Source organism: Gymnogyps californianus, chromosome 1 (assembly GCF_018139145.2).
Source record: "Gymnogyps californianus isolate 813 chromosome 1, ASM1813914v2, whole genome shotgun sequence".
Taxonomy (NCBI): domain Eukaryota; kingdom Metazoa; phylum Chordata; class Aves; order Accipitriformes; family Cathartidae; genus Gymnogyps; species Gymnogyps californianus.
The window spans coordinates 116,527,715-116,547,672 of NC_059471.1; the positions used below are offsets into that span (position 1 = coordinate 116,527,715).

Here is a 19,958-nt window from a genome sequence, read left to right on the forward strand (position 1 = left end):
ACTTCTCTGGGTTTATTTTTTCTAAAATTTAAATAGGGACGTCAACATGAACAACCATAGGTAAAAGACACCTGTATCAAGCTTGCCAGCAGCCCATTCTTCAGAAACTAATCGGGGGCGGGGGGGGGGGTGTGAAGGATGCGGAAATAATGGGTGGGAAGACAGGATCAAGGAGACACCAGTTTTTTCTTCAACATGTAGTAACACTACACTGTTTAAGCAGAAGGCTTGGGAGAAATAAGCCACCAGTTCAGCACGGAAAAAAACAAGCACTTTTTCTTTTCATTTCAGCATCCCTTCACTAGGTTTCCAGAACGAAAGATAAGAAACAGTCCTCAGGCATAACTCCTCAGGCTGCAATCTTGTCAGTTCTCATAAGCTAAGTGGGGCTGGGATGGGTCAGCACAGGACAGACCTCCTCCAAGGAAAAGCCAGTGCTACAGCAAGCAGTAATTCCCCAGTATGCTGCAAGGGGACATGACACACAATGCCTGTCAGAATTGCTGAGGGCGACCCACACACCTTCCTTCATGTAAACCTTCACCTTAACAGGTGTCTGGTCTCTCTCATCCCCAATGAGCAGTTTTTCAAGGCTCCCCTAAGCATCGCTACCTTCCAGCACTGCCCGTGAGACCAGTTTTCGTTCAGGACTGTCACCACCAGCTATCCCTCTGCTCTCCTCCCTCACACGAGCCCTCCTGCTGTTTTATAGCACCAGGCACTCGCACCTGGGGGGCTCAGCACTGCAAAGCAGGCATTCCCACAGGGGCAGAGCAGAAGAATTACTATATCCCATGCAGCTCATTGCTGGGTAAGGTGTGTGTCAAGGGGTATGCGTTCCTGGTGCATTGGACCTCTCATTTCTTTGCTTTTAGACCCACATTAGGCATGTTAGATGTAGCACAGGCTTTAGCGACACAGTGCAGTGCTTCTGCATACTGGTTTCCCAGTCGTTAAATGTACGATCTTCAACAGAGCAATGACTGTTCTAAGGAGTAAGGCACTTCAAAGAACTCCAGCAAGCAAAGACTGCATGTACATAGTACTCCACGATGCTACATGATTGTATCAAAGCTGCTGGGATGAAAAACTGACATTTGATAAGTAACATGAGGTCACCTAAAAGATCTCAAAACACAGCATGTAAAAATGTTATTTTGACAAGAAATTAAGCAATTGTATAATCAGGTCTATTATCAAATCTACTGCTTTGACATGATCTTATAAAAGTATGAAGAGCATGCAATTCCAATTGCTGTGGGATCCTCCCTCACTCAATGCAAGATGTACACGTTCAATATTCTTCTAGTTAGCCACGCATGTACAGCAAAGCCCAACGTACTTCAAAGTATTTACTGTACTGTATAAACAGAGCACTATTTCAAAGACACATAACTGTCAAATCAAAGCTAGCTTTCACAAGAACATTCAGAAGCATTTCTGCTGGATGGTAGCTATTTGCCTGACAGTTTCAACTTTCTATCCCCAACCACAAGAAGGTTAATTTTTTTTTTTTTATATATTTTTTTAAGAGACAGAAAAAAGCATTTTCTTGTAACAAGCTGTCAAGCCATTTTGGCCTGAAGTTCTTTACTCCCTTCTCATACATACATATAGAATGTGGTGGAAAACTTCAACTCCGCTAGCAAAAGTTCCAAGAAGAGTCTCTCCATACATAAGACTGCCTAAACTCTCCATCGTAACAGCTCTCACTGTAGAAGCTGTGGCTGCTCACCTCGACAGGCTACAGCTTTGTTTTATATTATACGGCAAATACATTTCTAATCAATGCTCAAGCAAAACCAGATTGGTAAGTAGATAAAATACTGCCATTTCACAGGCAGTGGAACAGCGATATCAAGACACCTGAAGAAGTCAGTTTAGCAAAATGCAGAGAGCATAGCTCTGAGCAACCTGAAAAAGGGTCTGCTGCTTGATCTTACCCAGTGTTTTTATCAGTGAACCACTAAACCAGAATTTTCCTTGAGGTTTTGTGTAATTCTATACACACTGCAAAGGTGGCAAAGATAGCTTCATGCAACACACAGGAGCAGACTCATAGATTTAAAGCAATTTGTAGAGCGTAAGTAACATGGTCGAGTAGATAAATCGCAGGCATGCTAAGAGCCAGGTTCTGTTCTCAAGTTCGCCACCAAATCCAAACGAACCTGGTTTTAAAAGAGCCCATGGGCCCCAGCCGCCCTACTGATAAGGTAAAACAGGTATCTGCACCCTTTGTTCAGACAGCATAGAGGACAACAACAGGCACATGGAGACCACCCGGTGACAAGATGGGTCAGTGATTTAAAGCTCCCTTGCTCTGCTACTATGCAGACAGCCCCACCAGAAAGCTAAGTAGCAAGAACACAGTGGCACTGCTTTCTTAAGAGGCCAAACAGCAATGAAAACAGGACAACCAGCTCAGAGTAATTGCAAATGCTAGGAGTTGAGCAGGCAGCTGTATGGCCATCCCTGCCTGAATCACAACTGCTCTGAACTCAATACACAAAGCAGCAAGCTCTCCCTCAATTCTATATGCAGTTAAATTATTGCATATATCATACACTCTTTTTGCCATAGATTGTACCACTAAGGAGCACTTAAAATCAGTATTGTTTTCAAGACTACAGCACCCAATTTTCAATGAACTCTCAGAGGACATTGCTCCACCACCTCTCAGCCCTGCTTTGTTGAAAGAAATTATGTCATTGGTAAAGCATACTTTCCATTTTCCTTCCTTCAAAAGGATTTCATCGATTCTGCCTAGGCTTTAAAAACAAACAAACAAGTCAATCACCTTACAGTTCCACTTTTCATCTCCCTTCCCTATTCCACAAGCTCCTTCTCGGAGGCCAAACAAGGAAAAGCTCACCTCTACTTTTAAGTCTGTCTGGAAAAAAAAGGGATCTTGGAGCATGTCTATCTACTGTAAAGAGATAACATTCGTTCTTCAGATATAGCAAACTGCAATTTCATAACAGTCTTTAAAATAAATTCAATGAGTGTTGTCAAAGTAGATCAAAAACGGAGCGATGAGATCTGACTCTGCCGAAGAGCAGGTAAGAACAACCCACTGAAGTAGGAGTAAAACAAATGCGAAAAGTCAGGGAGCAGCAGTTCACTTTTCACAATAGCCACAGTTTGGTAGCTCAGACTAGATTTCAGGATGGGTCACCGGGATCCAACCAGAAGCCTGTGCAGTTTAATGGCACATCACACACACTGGTCTCAATCAAGGTTCCACGGAAGTGTGTGAGAACCCCAGAGCAAACCCAGGCACAACAAGCTATTCCCTCCCTCTCTTTCCCAATATAGAAGCACATGTGTTAGAGCAGAATAAAAATCAAGGTTTAGACCATAGGCTTAATACCTCTTCCAAAATTTCTACTGTCACTGATTATGATAATTGAATATTCTTCATATTCCTACAGACATCTGATCCTTTTTAACTCTTGTTGAATTCTTGCTCCTGATGATTCTCACAGCATGAGTTTCACTGCTTAATTGCAACCATACTAAATAGTCTATCATCAACTTACACTACATGTTCTGTATCATCAGTCTTGAAGCAGCAGAAACTTTTCCATAGCTAAACCACCATGCTCTTCTTTTTGCCCTGTTTAAAGCTTCTTAAAGAGGGTTTCTCTTTTTATACATTGTATATATGTTCAGAGATGAGAAACATTTTTGGCAAAAAGAACAAGGTAAGCTGAAGGAACTGTTCTCAGGCAAGGGAAGCTGTAACAAATAGGTGTCAACAACATTTAGCAAGTTTAGCAGACTCTTAGGGGTATAGTTAGATGAGCATTCCTTTTGGCAGCAACGCCAGCTTAAAAAACTGCTGCCACCAATATTTACTTCTACTCCTGCACCACACTGTCTGATGTGCCCATACAACAGTTTGCGTGGCCAAACAGTGAACCAGTTTGGCAAACTGATGCAGGCTAAGTATAATCATTTTTTTGCCAGGCTACTTATAATCCAGATCAGTTCCTTGATCCATTTCAGCATACAGCTGCTCCACCAGCAGTACCAGCACACACAGAGGGGTGGTGCAGAGTCAAAGCGGGCAAGTGCCGAAGACTCATCAAAAGCCAACTCTAGCACCGGAAGAAATGCTCACAGGCATACAAACAGAAGGCAGCCAGGCCTATAGGTAAGGGTATAGTCACAAAGTACAGCCCTGCTTCTTCAAAAATACGAATAATGCTCAGATTAAAGTCAACATCAGAACAGTTCGTTTGGATTCAGCACACATTAAAATATCACCTTATGTTTTGCTATTGTTGTTAACTAGAGTTTGTAAGACCGCACGGTCTTAAAGGCAGCCAACCCTTCAGAAATTTCCCAACAGATGAGGTTTTTTGCTCAAGTTCTTCAAGATTATCCAAAGTCCTAATTATGAATAAGGTCCCTGTTCTTCTGCACTTGTATAGTCCCTACCACAAAGGAGGTCCAGCTCCAAAATGATAAAACTTTTAAAACAGAAAAAAACCTAACAGACAAGTAAAGGCACAGGGGGAAAGCTATTTTAAATGTGATAGGCAGAGCAGTGCTCAGACAAAAATTCACCAATGAAATCTCCTTCCATTCACAAATTGCTCTGAAAACCTGAGTTAACACCTTCATTTTGCCAGCAGGAAGACTAGAGGGACTCCAGCAGAGCTTGTAAGCAGGAAATCCAAGCCCACAGCAAATCTTGCTGGGTTAAAGAACTTTGTATCTATGTAAACAGACCACAGACCTTACAGAGGCACAGAGATTTCTGTGAAGTCCAAGGCCACACAAACTAGATAGATGGATTTTATGAAGGCTGCCTGCATCGCTCTGAAGAAATTCTGGTAAACTTGTAGAAAGCGGAAGAGATCAAACTCTGCTAGGTAATACAGCTGACATTTAAGATGGGCATTAGTTTGAATACTCACTTGAGTGTAAATTGCTCCACAGGATAAAGTTGTTTTTTGTGGGGGGGGTGTCCACTGAATTTATAAAAGACCAACCAAATTCCTAAGCCACAGGCACAGTTTGTACAGCAACAGAATTGACACAGCATGTCAAAAACTCAGGAGGAAAAAAAAAATCTAGAAAGAAACATGTAGAAATAGGTATGGGAAGTCAACGTATTACAGAGTAGCAAGCCTTTGAATAGCTAGCAAATATGGATCAAAGGTACTCCATTCCACCTCAAACATATAAACTGTTCAGAAAAGCTGTTGTATATGAGTATTTTAGCCTTGTGGCTTATAGTTGCCTTAGTTTCTATATTTGGATATTTAGTGACAAATGTAGTTTCTCTGGCTGTGGACTAACCCTAACTGAAAACAATCCAAGTGCATGAACTGTAAAGATGAAATGCAAGATGAGGGGGAGGGAGGGGGGGAAGCACAGGGAAGAAAGAGTCCACACCCTTTGTACTCATAATATACAGAAGAGATCTACAAAGTTTCTGGTTGTATGAACAGAAACCTATTTATTTTCTTTCACATTAAAATTCAGGTCCTGCCTAGCTTAGAAGACTGTGTTGACCAATAAACAAATTAACTGATCACACGAGAGGAAAGCAAAACACCTCCCCAAAACCACAAAAACCTAAAAAGACACCTATACACACACCCCTAGCCCACAAAAAGATGGTTACAACAGTACTGTCATAGCCTAGCTATTTCCCTCACACCAGAGCAGATTGCAGTTTCTCCCAAAACATCTTTACTGCATCTATGAGCTAAATAATCTGTATTGGGAAAACTATACTGGGAAGTCAGCAACAGAACTTTTACCAAACATTGCCAAAACCAAGTACATATACACACACACACAATACATCCTCAAAAGAATTTCTAATGTTAACCTGACCAAAGATGAGCAGCTGAATAGGAGGGGGGCTTAGACAAAAACTTGTTTAGGGTGGGGTTTTTTTTGTTTGGTTTTGTTCACACTTATTTAACGTCAATGATTGATTAACATTTTGGATAAAGGAGGTCTTTGTTAGTGATTCAGCATCTCCACCCCTTCAATTAAGGTGTTAAGAGTTCACAACAGTGCAGTGAGACCTAAGATCCCCAGACCCCTCTCCACAAAAAAACCCCAACCCAAAAAACAGATCAACAAAAAAAACGCACCCACCCCACTGGGAAAATTCCAAAATCCCAAAACTGACATCGTTGCTAACTCCAAGTTAAAAAAAGAAAGCTGCCTTTCTTTTGTTGTTTGAGGAGGGGCCAGCAAGGGAGACAGGGAAAGAATATGAGCCCTTGAGCCATTTTTATGCTCTGAGTAAGAAAAAAGGACACATTCATTAAAAATAATCTCTTTGGAGATCACTGTTTAAAAAAAAAAAAAACCAACAAAAAAACCCAAAAAACCAAACCCACCACACAACACAGCCATCATGCCAACTTGTCCAAAATGGCTATAAAATCTCACCAAAGCAACCCCTGTGATTCCCAGGAGAAAGGAGATCTGTCTGCTATGGGATATGAGCATGTGCACTCCTGGTAGCACAGCTCTGCTGCAAGTGTAGGATGAACACAAAACAACTGGGTGTTAGCCTCATTTAACTTAACCAGTTCAACACCTGTAACACCCCACTGTAGACAGCAATCAGGCATTACAGCCCCTAATATAAAGCAGGAGAGAGGTAAATAAAAAGACGACAGGAATAAAGCTGTTTAGGTATGTTAATTCTTTCATTCCATACCCTGTGATTTTTTTAAATTTGATTTCATGTAATGCCTTGCCTAGCTTTCCAACACTTGTTTTTGTAATATTTTAGGCAGCCACTGACCGAATATTATCTTCCAACAAAACAGAAGGAAAAAAAAAAATCTACACTCTTTTTTTTCCTCCTGCTTTTAAAGCTCGATACATTTAAGGATGCTTCAGAGCATCCTATGATGTCTGTGTGGGCTTTTCACAGAGAAATCGAGGACAAAATACTTTCAAGGAAAATAAAAATGTTACTGGAACTCCTCAAAACCGGAAGAACTGTCTCCCCCGCTTCCTCCAACTGTATTTTGACAGTAGAGCAACTAGTCACCAACAGGGAGGCTTAATGAGACAAACTTGACTTGGCACAACCTTTTCTTCTCTGCCCCAAAGTCAGTGAGGCTAATGCCCAAACTAAGGAGAAGATGTTACTTTACAAGGTAAGAGCTACAAGACTTGATGTTTGTCTTCCTAAAAGTGAGGTTCATGGTTATTTCCAGACCAGTTTCAGAGTCCAAGTTAGGTTTGGCATCTGGAGAATAAAAGCATCTTCCCTTTCACATTGGTGGGCTTTGAACTGCTCCACAATCAGCTCCTTACTGCCACTTATTATTTCATACTTTCTTCTGTTGCTGCGTGACAATTTCCTGATTTCTCATTTTGTTTACTATTAAACCACTAACCATGTAATCATCCTACCTTAATATTTTGTACCCAAATAACAACCCACAATCAACTGTCACATCGGATTCTTCCCATCTGTGTCCTCATGCTTTGTCTACCCTCCCAGAGTAACATCCACCTTCCACATCCCAAATACTCAATCGTCAGAGGCCTTTTTTGTCCCGTCATCCCATCACCTATACAGTGGCCTCAGGGACATAAAGTTGGACAACATAGAAATACAGGGTGCTCTCTCTCATCCTAGAAGTTGAGCCTTGCTGCTTGCAGGCATCCACCTGTCCCATCATTTCCCTAAGCATTTGGGGTCTCCAGCGTTGTTTTTTCCCCCCTGTCGTCCAACCCTCAACCTCATGAACTTGCAGTATCTCTACAGATTTAGCCTCTCTCATCCCACTGACAGCCTCCCATACACCCCTTTGCAGTAGGCCAGGGCACAGACTCCCTCTCATGCACGCACACACACTGCCTCTTCTCTACCTCACAGGAACACTTCCAAATAAACACATTTCCCCTGCCTCGTCAGATACTGCTCTTCTCCATGATCCCTATGTACGAGATCACCTCCCACACTCTTAGTATCCCACAACGTCCTCTTGCACAACTATCCCACATACCAGTTGGACACTACATGCTCAGCTTCCCTGGATTCCTGCTCCCCTGAACTATCTACACTGCTTCCCAGCTCTGGACCCTTACAATTCCCTTACCACCACATGCACCACCTCCCTTGTGCTGAAAGCACTTCCTACCCCATACTCTGGCTCCCAATGCTTCCCCATACCATTATCCCACTCCCATATCCCTTTCTCCCAATCACTCAAGTCTCAGCTCCTCACATCCTGCCATCACTACATCCATCCCCTTGTGCACCAACTTATTTCTCCCCAGCATACCTCATACTCCACATTTCTTCATCCACCTCTCTACATCCCTTCCTGCAGACACCCATATTTCAGTTCTTCCTGCAACAAAGCCCCCCATCCCTTCCTCACAGCACATCCCAGATGATCTAATGTCCCATGTACCATCTCCCACCCCCTCACTGCACACTTCACCTTGTACCCCACTCCCTACATCCCTACCGTAGATCTTTGTGCCCCAGCCCCTCCACAGAGTCCACACACCCAGCTCTCACCCCACTTGCACCAGTTTCTTTCTCCTAGGACAGCCCACACCCCCAGTCCCAACAGCCTAGCCCTGTGTTGCAGCCCCTCCTATCCTATATCCCAATCCCCGACTGGGATTAAAAACTCAGAACTACCTCTCTAATCCACCCAACACCATCCTCTCCATACAGCACAGCCCCTAGGGCAGCCCAAGCACATCAGTGCACCTCAGTGCAGCACAGAGGACTCCACGCACCTACTCATACAGCACGGCCTCCAGAGCACCCTAGTGCTGCAACCCACAGCACCCCATACCCCTCCACACAGCACAGCCACATGGCCATCCCACGCACCCCAGTGCAAACTAGCACCTCAAACATCCCTCCACACAGCAGAAGCCCTAGGGCATCCCCTGCACCACAGGCATCCCACACACCCTTCCATATAGCACAGCTCTTAGGGCATCCCATGCCCCACAATGCAAGCCAGGACACCCCACACATCCGTCCACACAGCACCACCCCTATGGCATCCCCTGCAAGCCAGAGCAACCCATACACCCCTCCATATAGCACAGCCCCGAGGGCATCCCCTGCACCTCAATGCAATGCAAAGCACTCCATACGCCCCTCCATACAGCCCTCCAGGGCTTCCCGTGCACCCCAAAGCACCCCACACGGCCCTCCACAAAGCACAGCCCCCGGGGCATCCCCTGCACCCCACACATCCCTCCACAGAGCACAGCCGCCGGGGCATCCCCTGCACCCCACACATCCCTCCGTAGAGCACAGCTCCCAGGCACCCCCGCACCACGGAGCACCCCGCACCCCTTCATTTGGGGCACCCCCCAGCGCACCCCACATGGCCCTCCACAGAGCGCAGCCCCGGGCCGCCCCGCGCTCCTCAGAGCATCCTCCACCCCCCGCCACGCAGCGCACCCTCAGGGCACCCCACACCCCTCCACGCAGCGCAGCGGAGCCCCCGTGGCACGCCACGGAGCCGAGCAGAGCCCCGGGCGCCCGGGGGCCGCCAGCAGAGCCGCCGGGGCGCCGCCGTCCCGGGGGCAGCGCTCCCCTCAGCCGCCGGCGGCGACCCCTCCCCGCGGCGCCCCCCTGGCCCCCCGCCGCCCCCGGGCCTCCCCCAACTCTCAAACTTTGGGCGGGCGGCGGCGGCGGCCGGTGCCGGTGGTCGCCCGGTGCCCGCCGCGCCGCCTCCCCCTCACTCACCGCCGGGCCGTGGGGGAGGGGCGGGGGCCGAGGCTCCTCTCAGCCCCGGGCGGGAGGGGGCGGCGCAGCGTCTCCCCCCGGCGACGGCGGGTCCTTCCCCCTCCCGCAAACACACACAGGCTCCATTGTCCGCCAGCGCCTCCCCCCCCTCCTTCCCGCACACATGGTACCGCCCATCGCAGCCCCTCTCGCCCGCTCCCCCGCCCGCTCCCCCCCCCTTTTCCCCACACCGTGTGTGTGTCGTTCCCCCCCCCCCCCCGCCTCCCGCCTCCCCCTCCCGCCGCGTCCCGCAACCCGGAGAGAGGAATGGTACCGCCCGTCGCGCGCGCCCCGCCCCGGGAATGGTACTGTCCCCTACTCACTCCGTCGGCGGGACCGCCTCTTACTCCCCGTTCCGGGCAGTGGTCTCGCCCGGCCCCCCGCCCCGCCCCTCCCCAGCGAGAGGGCGGAGACTGGCTCCCTTCCCCCTCGCACACGCTCTCCTCCCGCCTTCGCCTACACAGTGGTAGCAGCCGGGCTCTTAAAGGGGCAGGCCCGCCGCGGCGAGCGCCCCCCGGGCCCGCGGGAAGCACCACCCCACCACCCCCCCGCCCCCCCCCCGCGGCACCGCCCCCGCCATTAACATAGCCTGTCCCCCGCCTCGGGGCGGCCCCACCCCCTCCTCCCCTTTTAAAGAGACCGCGCGCCCAGGGCGCTTCTTAAAGGGACCGCCCCTCCCGTGTACCGCCCTCCCCAACTCCCCTCCGCGGACTCGAGCGCCGAGAGTACCCCCCCGCCCGCTCCCCGGGCGGGGCCGCGCCGCCGCCGCGGCGGAGGCGGGGGCTCCGCGTGCCCCGGTGCCCGCAGCCGCAGGGGAGGCGCCCGGTGAGCCGGGGAGGGGCCGGCGCGGGCCCCTGTCAGCGCGGGATCCGGCGCCCCCCGCCCCGCCCCGCCCCGCCCCGCCTCGCCCGGCGGCGCGCGAGCACCTCGCGCTCCCCTGAGGCGGCGCGCGGGGCCCGCCCCCTAACGGCACCCCTAACGGAAACGGCGCGGGCCCCGCGGGGAGGGCAGGGGGGGCACCCGCCCGCCGCCAAGCCCTGAGGCCTCGCACGGCCCCCCCGGGGGGGGTTGGCTGCGGGAAGGCGGCCGCCCGGCCCAGAGCGGGTGCCCCGCCAGCCCTCCTCAGCACCGTCCTGCCCAGAGCCACCTCGGCTGCCAGGGCAGCTTGCGCCATGCCACCTTCGCCGGGCGCCGCCTCAGCCTCGCGGCAGGCGCCGGCTGACCGTGGAGGGGCTTCTGTGCACTGGGAAGCCGAGGCGGGCACTGGGCATTGCGGCCAGCCACGGGCGCAGTCGCCATCCCGAAAGGGGCACGGCCCAGAGGTGCCAGCTGGCGGGTAGGCAGGACCATTATGGAGCAGCACGTTCGCTCGGCCTGCTGACACCAAGCATGGAATTTCCCTTCCACGTATTTCTGAAGAAGGAAGGGGACGGCTGGCCATCGGCAAGGCAGGAAGAAAGCAGGAGGGAACTTCTGGAGGAGAAGCATGTTTCTCCTACCTGGTGGCTGCGCAACTTGACTGCCCACCAGCTGCCAGCGGGTTGATGGAGCCGCTCTGAGAGATCTGAGGGCCTCTTCTGATGGGAGAAAGCACTGGGTTAAGCAGCAGCTTGCAACTAAACAGGGAGGAACCAGACAGTAATGACAAACAGACACAACCTATCAACTCCTAAATATGCTCAAGGGCCCTATCCTGAACAAGTGCTCCATGTTTGGGGGATTAAACATCAACGTAGTTTGAAACCAGCTGGCAGTTAAGAGTTTTGAAGATTTGTAGCAATCCCCCACCCTTTTCAGCCTGCGACCTACTCCGTGAAAAGAGCGCTTTCAACATCCACTAATCCTTCTCCTTCACCTCCTCAAAACGTTCTTAAAATGGGCGATCTTGTGGGTTGTAAGGAAGAGCTTTCCAAACCACCGGTGGCACACAGATGCACAGAACCGCTGCAGTCTGACGAGAGAAAGCAGGCTGATCATTTTTGCATATCCGCGATGCCTGAATAACCTGTTTTGCCAATACAACAGAAGCAAATAGAAATGCAGAGTGTGTTCTCCCTCTCCCTGTATCCTCAAACGACCCACTCGTCACCCTGTCCAACTCCCACTTTTAAATAACCCAACTCTGTGGGAGAACACCCTTTCAGCACTGAGCATTCACACAGGGCGTCGCTCTGGCAGACAAAACCACCTCCTCTCTCTGCTCAGCCCTCAGTCCCTAAGGGGCTTTTCCTCTTTTTGTCCCTCTCTTCTCCCGCCCCTTGTCCATGCCCACTTGGTAACATCATTCAAGAACTCTACAGCTTCCTGAGCACTGCAACAGTAGCTAATTCACACCTCTTACCCAGATACTCTTCGCTGAGGGGGATACTTCTTAACACCGGGTTTTCAATCCCTTCCGATTTGCAGGCCAGACCCCCAAACATTTCCCGCTGGACAGACCTCCAGCCCGCTGACGCCTCTTGCTTGCTTCTCTCCGTTACCTTTTCCAGGCAAGTCCCTTGGGCTACAAGTCCCCAGGACCCACGACCCGAAGGTGGAAACCGTTGGTCTCTGGCCAGTCTTTCCAACTCATCCACTGGCGCTAGCCCTACCTGTACCTTTCTACAGATCACGGCAGCGCTTTCTAAAGCCGAAGTGTTGCTGAAACCTGACTGATCAGCTCCACTTGAACCACCACCTTTGCTGCCATCGGTTCAGCCCGCTCCTTTACCTGACGTATAAACCTTCTCTTTTTACATTGACGTGGGTCTTTTTTAATGTAACACCTACAATTCCTCCTGTCCTTTACGCATCCCACACCAGAGAGGGCTCAGTGGACTGAGCCCAGGAAAGGCTGCAACAGCAGTAGCTGTGCAGAGTAGATTGGCCAGGCAGCAAAACACGGTGTAAGGAACAGATATGCCTCGCGGTGCTTTAGACAGAAGACCCAGTCCCGCTCTCATCGACATCAGGGACCCATCGTGGTTTGCTTAAAAGGAAGTTTGTTTCCCCTGGGCAGTAGAGGCTGGGATTTTTCTACGGAGCCTAAGGAGGCCAGGCACCCAACTTCCATTTCCTGAGGGTACCTTTGAAAATCCTACCCTGTGTTTCAATCCTGACACATAGAACAGCAGCGATAAAATACGAGGTGTTAGCGGACTGCCTTTTTTGTTCTGCTCCGTCCTCTGACCCGGTACTTCGCTGTCTTGTCCCTTAAGGAGTCAGACCAAGGAAAAGGAGCATAAAATGCTACTAGTTCGCAGATGCTGTGGTTCCTCCAACTCCCCTCCCATCCCCCCGACCCCATCCCCCCACATTTCAAACAGTTATAAATGACTGTGCAACTCTGCAGGCAGCGGTCTCAAATAACCACACCAAGCCTCTCCCCTCCAACGGCTTTATGTCTCTTCCTTCCTCTCTTTGGGGCTCCGGATAGCAACCATCAAGGTGTTTTGCTTCACTCCCAAGAGTTAAGTTGCTACTTCACCCACCACCTTTGGGAATCTGCCACAGCCAACTGCCGCCAGCAGTGAATTCCCAAGGCAGGGATTCTCAGCTGAGAAATCCCTCCTGCTGTCCTTGAAGGGTTTTACCATGGGAACTGACAACAACAGGCTCCCAAAGGATCTTAACCGCGATGACAGGTTGTAAGGCAAGATTTCAGGTAGCGGAGCCCCAGACCACGGGACCGTCACTGCCAACCTCGAGAGCATCCCCCCATATTGGGGCCTTGCCCTCCCTCGGCCAACCTCATAAAAGCTGCCCCAGAGAAGCCAGCTGTCCCGGGTCTTTAGAGCACTCCAGCAAATCCAAGAACATCTTGGAAACATTACAGCTCTCACCACACTGCGTACACTCTCCTTACAGCTCCCTGGCTGTGGCAGGGACAGGAGATCAGCCCTTCTATGCAAAAGCAGGGCCTTCTTCCATTAGAGCAAACCAAGCCTTAGGAAAGTTGCTACAGGAGCTCCAGTTCTGCAGAGCAGACAGATCAGACAAGATAGGCCAGCCAGCAAAATACATTTGCATTACACTTTCTATATATGGTTCAGAGCATGGCACACCCCAATCGCGGCTTTTACTCTCTTTAAGGGCCCGGCCCTGCAAACGCTTAATTTTACATGTGCAAGTAGAGTCCCACCGAAACACAATGGAGCCACTCATGCAAATAACGTTAAGAGCGTGTAGGGCTGTGGCTCTGTTTCACTATTCCACCTGCAGCAGACCCAGTTTAAGAGGATCCTGCCGCGTTCTCTCACAGTTATTGCCGCTCACTTGTGCCAGTTAAACTATTTATGTAGCCACACTCATAGGTGAGCTGTTTAAATGATCCAACCTTTTTTTAAAAGCCCTACTAACAAGAACAAATCCTTAACACCAGACCAGCTCCGATGTAGATTTCATCCCCACAAGTGGCTGAACTGGCACAACTGGAGGAGGTGGAAACATCTGAGGAACAGGAACTTTTGAAGATGGGATTGAAGGCAGGCGAAATGGCGACATGCAGCCTTAGCATGTGAAGGCTGGAGGCACTGCTCTCTTCTGAAGTTACACCCTGCTCCTGACCATCCACCCTCTGAAGCAGAGCCTCTTCCTCAACCACACAGTCGTGCCACATGAAACAAGTTTCACCTCAAATGCAACAGCAGATTGAGCCTTTTCAGTCATTAATGCTTAAAAATCTTCCTCAAGAAAATCTGTCACCATGAAGAAGAATCTGCCAACAGATACTACACCCAGGATCAGGGATGCGAGCTCCTCCTTGCAGGTAAAGGATGTAGTCACCATGTGCATCTGTAGCCAGTACACCGCTTCTTCTGCAGTCAAAGGATCCCTTGCTATTAGCTTTGACATGGCGCATTGGGGCCATGCAAAGTGTTCCCTACAATTTTTTTCAGTTTATGGGCTATTTTATCTCTAGCAACTCTGTGCTGAAATTGCATCACATATTTCCTGTCTGGTGAGGCAAGATTTCCCTCTTTCAGTGTGATTATAACCTTCCAGCAGGGAAGCTCCACTAACTCCTTAAGAGCTTTGCTCTCTGTACTGCCTCCCGACTCTGCATTCATGTACACCTGCGCAAAGTGGGTGTAAAATGCTACCACTGTTGGAAGCGAAGAACACACATCACTGGGAGGATGTTTTGCTTTGTTTGTTTGCTTAAGGTTTGGGGGTTTTTTGCCCTCTTTTTGCTCTGGTGTAAATGATCAGAGGAGCTGCAGGACGAGAGAGAGATCACGCTCTATGAAATCGTTTTCTTATGAGCTTTGAGTTTTACATGGCTGCATGCTCTAATGAGCCTTCTCGAAAGGAAACAACCCATTTCTGTAAGGAATCCAGGTGATTACGGTTCGCATACCACCGTGATCTCTCTGCATGGGCACAGGGGAGCTGCCTTCATGAATCTTGCTGCAGGATGAAGTCTAAAGCTGGACAGTGTGAAAGAGATGGGAAAGGACCACAGGGAAGGGTAGTTTTAAGATCCACTGTTAACTTGGAAAAAAACCCCTTCTTTCAGAAAGTCTTTCATTTATTGTAAATCATTCCTAAAAGATTAGGAAATCAGGCCTGGGGGAGGGGGAGAGATTGTTGTGGCTTGCTTTCTAGTTCAGTGTCTTTTGGTATTAGACATTACCCTGAGTCTCCCCAGTGGTGCCGAACCTCAGTCCTGCAAACACCAGAGAACATTCATAACTTGGTTCGGGTGAACAGTCCCTCTGCTTCCTGACTTGTGTGGGACTTCACAGACTCACAGAGGAGGGAAATGCATGTACATCCGTATCAATGTCAGTATCCATATACACACACACACACCTCTCCCCCGAAAAACACACACAGACACACCCCTACCTCTGTCCCCACTGCTGGCGTAAGATCACCTGTAGCTCACCTATACCAATGGCTATTGCCTCGCTGGCTGCACAGTGCACAGAGCTCTGTGAGGAAGGAGACTGGCTGATGGATCTGACCAGCACTGGCTGCACAACATCACCCTGTGGCAACAGCGTACAGATGATGGCAAATTCAGCTGGGCAAGAAAGGCCTTGCTCTCACTTTTCCTGTCTACACTGAAAAGAGAGAAACGGTTGATCTTGTGTTTTCCTATTCACATATGAACATCCAAACAATCTGAGCCTTAATCAAGTTTGGGCTGGAGCATGGAACCAGGCCTATGGTTAAAATACTATTCTGGATTTCCACAGAGCCTTCTAGTTGATCTGCCCCCCTTCAAGACATTATCCCACATCAACAATCTGGTGCGATGAGCAAATCCCACTTATTATAACATTCCAATTGCAGGAAGCTCTTGCCCTATTTAGAAAGTCATCTCTCAAGTCAATAAGCAGGTATGAAGCAAATACCATGCAGCCATAGAAATAAATGCTCAGCTTTATCTCCTATGATTAAAAAAAAGGGAGGAGAAGAATAAGGAGGAGAGAAGAGATACTGAATCAGAAGGGAAATCAGGTAAACAGAATCTGGGGAAACATATGCTCATGCAACACATGAAAAATACGAATTCATACTAAACAAAGGTGGGAAATTTTGGCATACAGGAGGCTCCAAAATCAATGTTTGCCCAGGAACACTGCTCCCATTACACTGTCCCCATGTTTTACAGGGAACCGCTAACATCGAGTGCTGTGGTGCTGCCAGGAGAATTTGGCTGTGGAATTGCCTGATCCTTGAGTCTTTTAAGATTCTCAACCACGACTTTACACTCCCTTTGTATGTGTATGACCACCTTTGACTTCAATGAGAAAAGACAGGGCAGCAGCTCCGAAAATTGCCAAACTCACCTCCTGCTTCCATTCAGCCACCTGCTGAGCCTAGTCCAAGACAGCAAGCCCCCTGGCACAGCCACGCAGCTACGTTCTCTGTAATGCCTGCCCCACAGCGCTGGGACACACACGTGTGCACTTTCATGGTGTAAAACCAACCAAATGAAATTTCTTTCCCAAAGGAATATTTCTGGGAAAGCCATGACCAGCTGAGGAAAGCGCCTTTCATTAGGACACCCTTCTCATGGGATAAATAGAAGGAGGCTAAGTCTGCCCTCAGACAGACAGAAGAAGTCATCCGTCACCAACACATACAACAGCTCTCTTGGCATAACAGGCTTTTTGTGCCTTCCAGTGCTGCTCCTCCAGCATCCAGCCGCTCAGGGTACCTGCCTGCTGTACAACAGGGCAGCAGCGCAGACGGGTTACACTCACGGACTACAACTGCCCCTACAGTCAGCGCACAGGTGTTTGAGGGTAAAATTTTGCTCATGTTTTTCCTGCAAGGCTACAATAAAATAAAAATAACTTCAGCATGATTTCCCCTCTAGATTGCACAAAAAGAAGAAACCAAGCCCCCACTGTACTGCAGACTGGCCCATTAAAGCGAATGGTTAAATCCTTGCTATGAAAAAGTAGGCGTTGTTGTCTGTTTTGTGAGGCAGAAATCAATATTCCCGCCTCCTCTCCTTCTGTTATTTCACCTTGAGATACTCATGCTCAGAGAGATGAGATCTGAATCTTACTCACTGTTACTGCAACTCTTCTCTCTCCAGCATTTCACAGGGTCACAGATGTTCTTGGAGTCCTAACCTGCCTGTAATTTACCACTCAGCTCCCTAAACTGAACACCACTGGTGACTGAAGTAGTGACTGATTTTCCTTCCAAATCACACCACTGCGGCTATTTCTAACTATTTATCTACACCCTCTATCTCAGTCATTTTGCTCCCTGTGTCCTCCAATAACAACCCTCTCTCTGCCACAGCCTCTTTCGTCTCTGGACCCCTATAATTCACTCCCTGGTGCTAGCCTCTTCCATACCGCGGCCATCACATATAAATGATGTTTTATTGTGAAATGCCCCTTCTGCTCTCTGTCTCCCTTTAATCTAACTGTGGGGGGCAGCTTGGTTAAGCCTATGAATTTGGGGGGGGAGGGAGGGAGGGGCGAGGGGGGAAGGACCCGGCTGACTGATGCTCAGCCCAGGCGAGCCTGAAGCAATGTTGGCTGGGGAGAGACAAGCAGGGTGAGATAAGCTAGCACCATACCTCAACAGCTGCTCCTTCGCCTCGGTTTCCCTTCGGCAGTTCAGATTCAGGGGCCTGGACCGATTCCCACAGATCAGGTAGCAATAATGCCAGGCTGGCTGGGCTGTTCTGATGAGTCCTCTTGGATGCAGCTCTGTCTACTATCATGCCTGCCTCTGTCACCTAAGGATTAGACAACTGCAATATGCTCTGTTTGGCACCATGCTTTAAATCCATTCATAAACTGAAGGCAGTGCAGAATTCAGCACTCTGTTAGATAAGCCGTGTCTCTCACCCACAATCATTCTCACATTTGTGCTCCATTTTTATGCCATCTGACCACTGGTTTCCAGACCGATTTTAACATGTTCCTGTTGACCTCCAGTGCCTCGCATACCAGAACCCTTCCCACCTGAGAAATCACCTCTTATATTTCCTAGAAGCGGTAGAAAAGATATCGGGTATTCTCACAGAGGTACCTAGGAGAGTAGAGCTGAGGGTTGTTCAGTCTTTAATTTGCCATTGTTTGCTGGTGACAGTCTGATGAAATTGCTTGAGTTATAATGAAGACAGTTTTCATTATCTGTCATTTAAAAATGTCAAGGGAGCTTAGACTGAATGGATAGGTGCTACCTGTTGTTTCAAATAGCTTTTGATGAAGGAAATACATTTCAAAAGTACCAGTCACTGATTTACAGGTGCTGTAAAAAGATTACATAAAACAGTGAGATCCCTCCAAAGAAAACAAGCAGATTTCCCCCTTGCTCTTTAGTTTAGACATTGGCTTCTCATCGGTGTGGTGCTGACTTTCTTCTGCAGTAACCATCGGCGGCTTTCAGATCTGCAAGATCCTACATGATAGAGGACAATACCAACAAAAACAGGAGTCTTCATTATTAGAGGGCACTCGAGAGTTTTGGCTTGCTACATAAATGCTTCACTCTCGTTCTTTTGCACTTTCACTTGTGCACTTTCATGGTGCAAACTCTGGACCACTTTAAGCAACAGATGTCATGACTGGACATACTTCTGCCCAAACATTTTGCTAGTCCCTCTCTGCTGAAGGTGTTGGCCTCTCACAGCTGAACTGCAATAACAGACTGCGTGAATGTTCCTAGTCCATCTGAGCACAAAATCTGCCAGCTTATTTTAAACCATATCTGTTTATTCCCTAGCATGAATACATCTGCTTACAATACCTGCCTTGCGGGTCCTGAGAGACACCTAGGACAGCATGTTTCTTTTCTGTCTATATCCTTATATTTTAGAGCATCCATTTAATTTGTGAGATAGTGCTGCATAGGGGACCTGCCTTGGTAATGTAACTCTGATGGGATACACCCCCTGTGCCTTGGCTGGCTTACAAGATGGGCTGTTCCTGCACACAACCTGTACCTTTTGCCTGTCCTTTCTGGCAAACCAAGACAAAACGAATGCCAGCAGTCCAGCCAGCATGCAAGGAATGCAGGTAATGCTCTGGCTACAGTGTCTTTAAGAACCACTTGCATTTTTGGTAATTGCTTTTATATGAGTATTCAGCATCAAAGACTGTAGCACAAATCTCTTGTAAACATTTAAATGCTGAAGCACAGGTACCTTCCACTTACGAATCAGGTAACAAACACAACTTCAGCCTGCCTGGGTCCCAGGCAAGTCAGCTGGCTTCCTCATCCAGGTCCCTATTTCCCCCTTGCGCAGAGACTGCAGTGTCCCCCATGGTGTCCCAGCTCTTGGTGGTGGATATGATGTTCAAAACTAAGATTTGATGGTAATGAGGAAGGAGAGAAGGACTGAGCCTTAGGATGGTGGACTCTGAAAGTCACAGATGTGGAGAAGAAATAAGAGTTGTTCTGAGACCCGATCATTTCCGCGTCTTGCTTCCACTAGGACAGTGTTTCCCAGGCACTTACTTGAGCCATCCTTACAAAGCATCTCCCAAAGAAAAGGGTTTATGTTCCTGGCAACACATTCCAAAAAAACACGTCCCCAGCTCCCTGCTGCCATAAGCAAGCACGACTCCAATGATTTCAATAAAGCTGCACTTTCTGTGGCCCTAAGGCTATAACACTACAGTAAACAAAGCCAAACACCGTAAGCCAGATGCTTTAAGGTCTGAATCTAAGTCCTCAATGTCTTACACATATGATCCACCAAAAGATGGCTGAACCCACACCTTCAGCTGGCTGT

The 19,958-nt window shown here is 48.8% G+C and overlaps 1 protein-coding gene across 1 annotated transcript in view; it reads right to left on the reverse strand.

The window, feature by feature from the left end:
* The window catches only part of BCL9 (BCL9 transcription coactivator), a 31,436-nt gene extending 21,660 nt beyond the window's left edge, over positions 1-9,776 (reverse strand). Inside the window, 1 exon segment of the mRNA XM_050913051.1 lies at positions 9,722-9,776. The gene's annotated coding sequence lies outside the window, so the exon portion shown is untranslated.
* Positions 9,777-19,958: the final 10,182 nt, after the last annotated feature.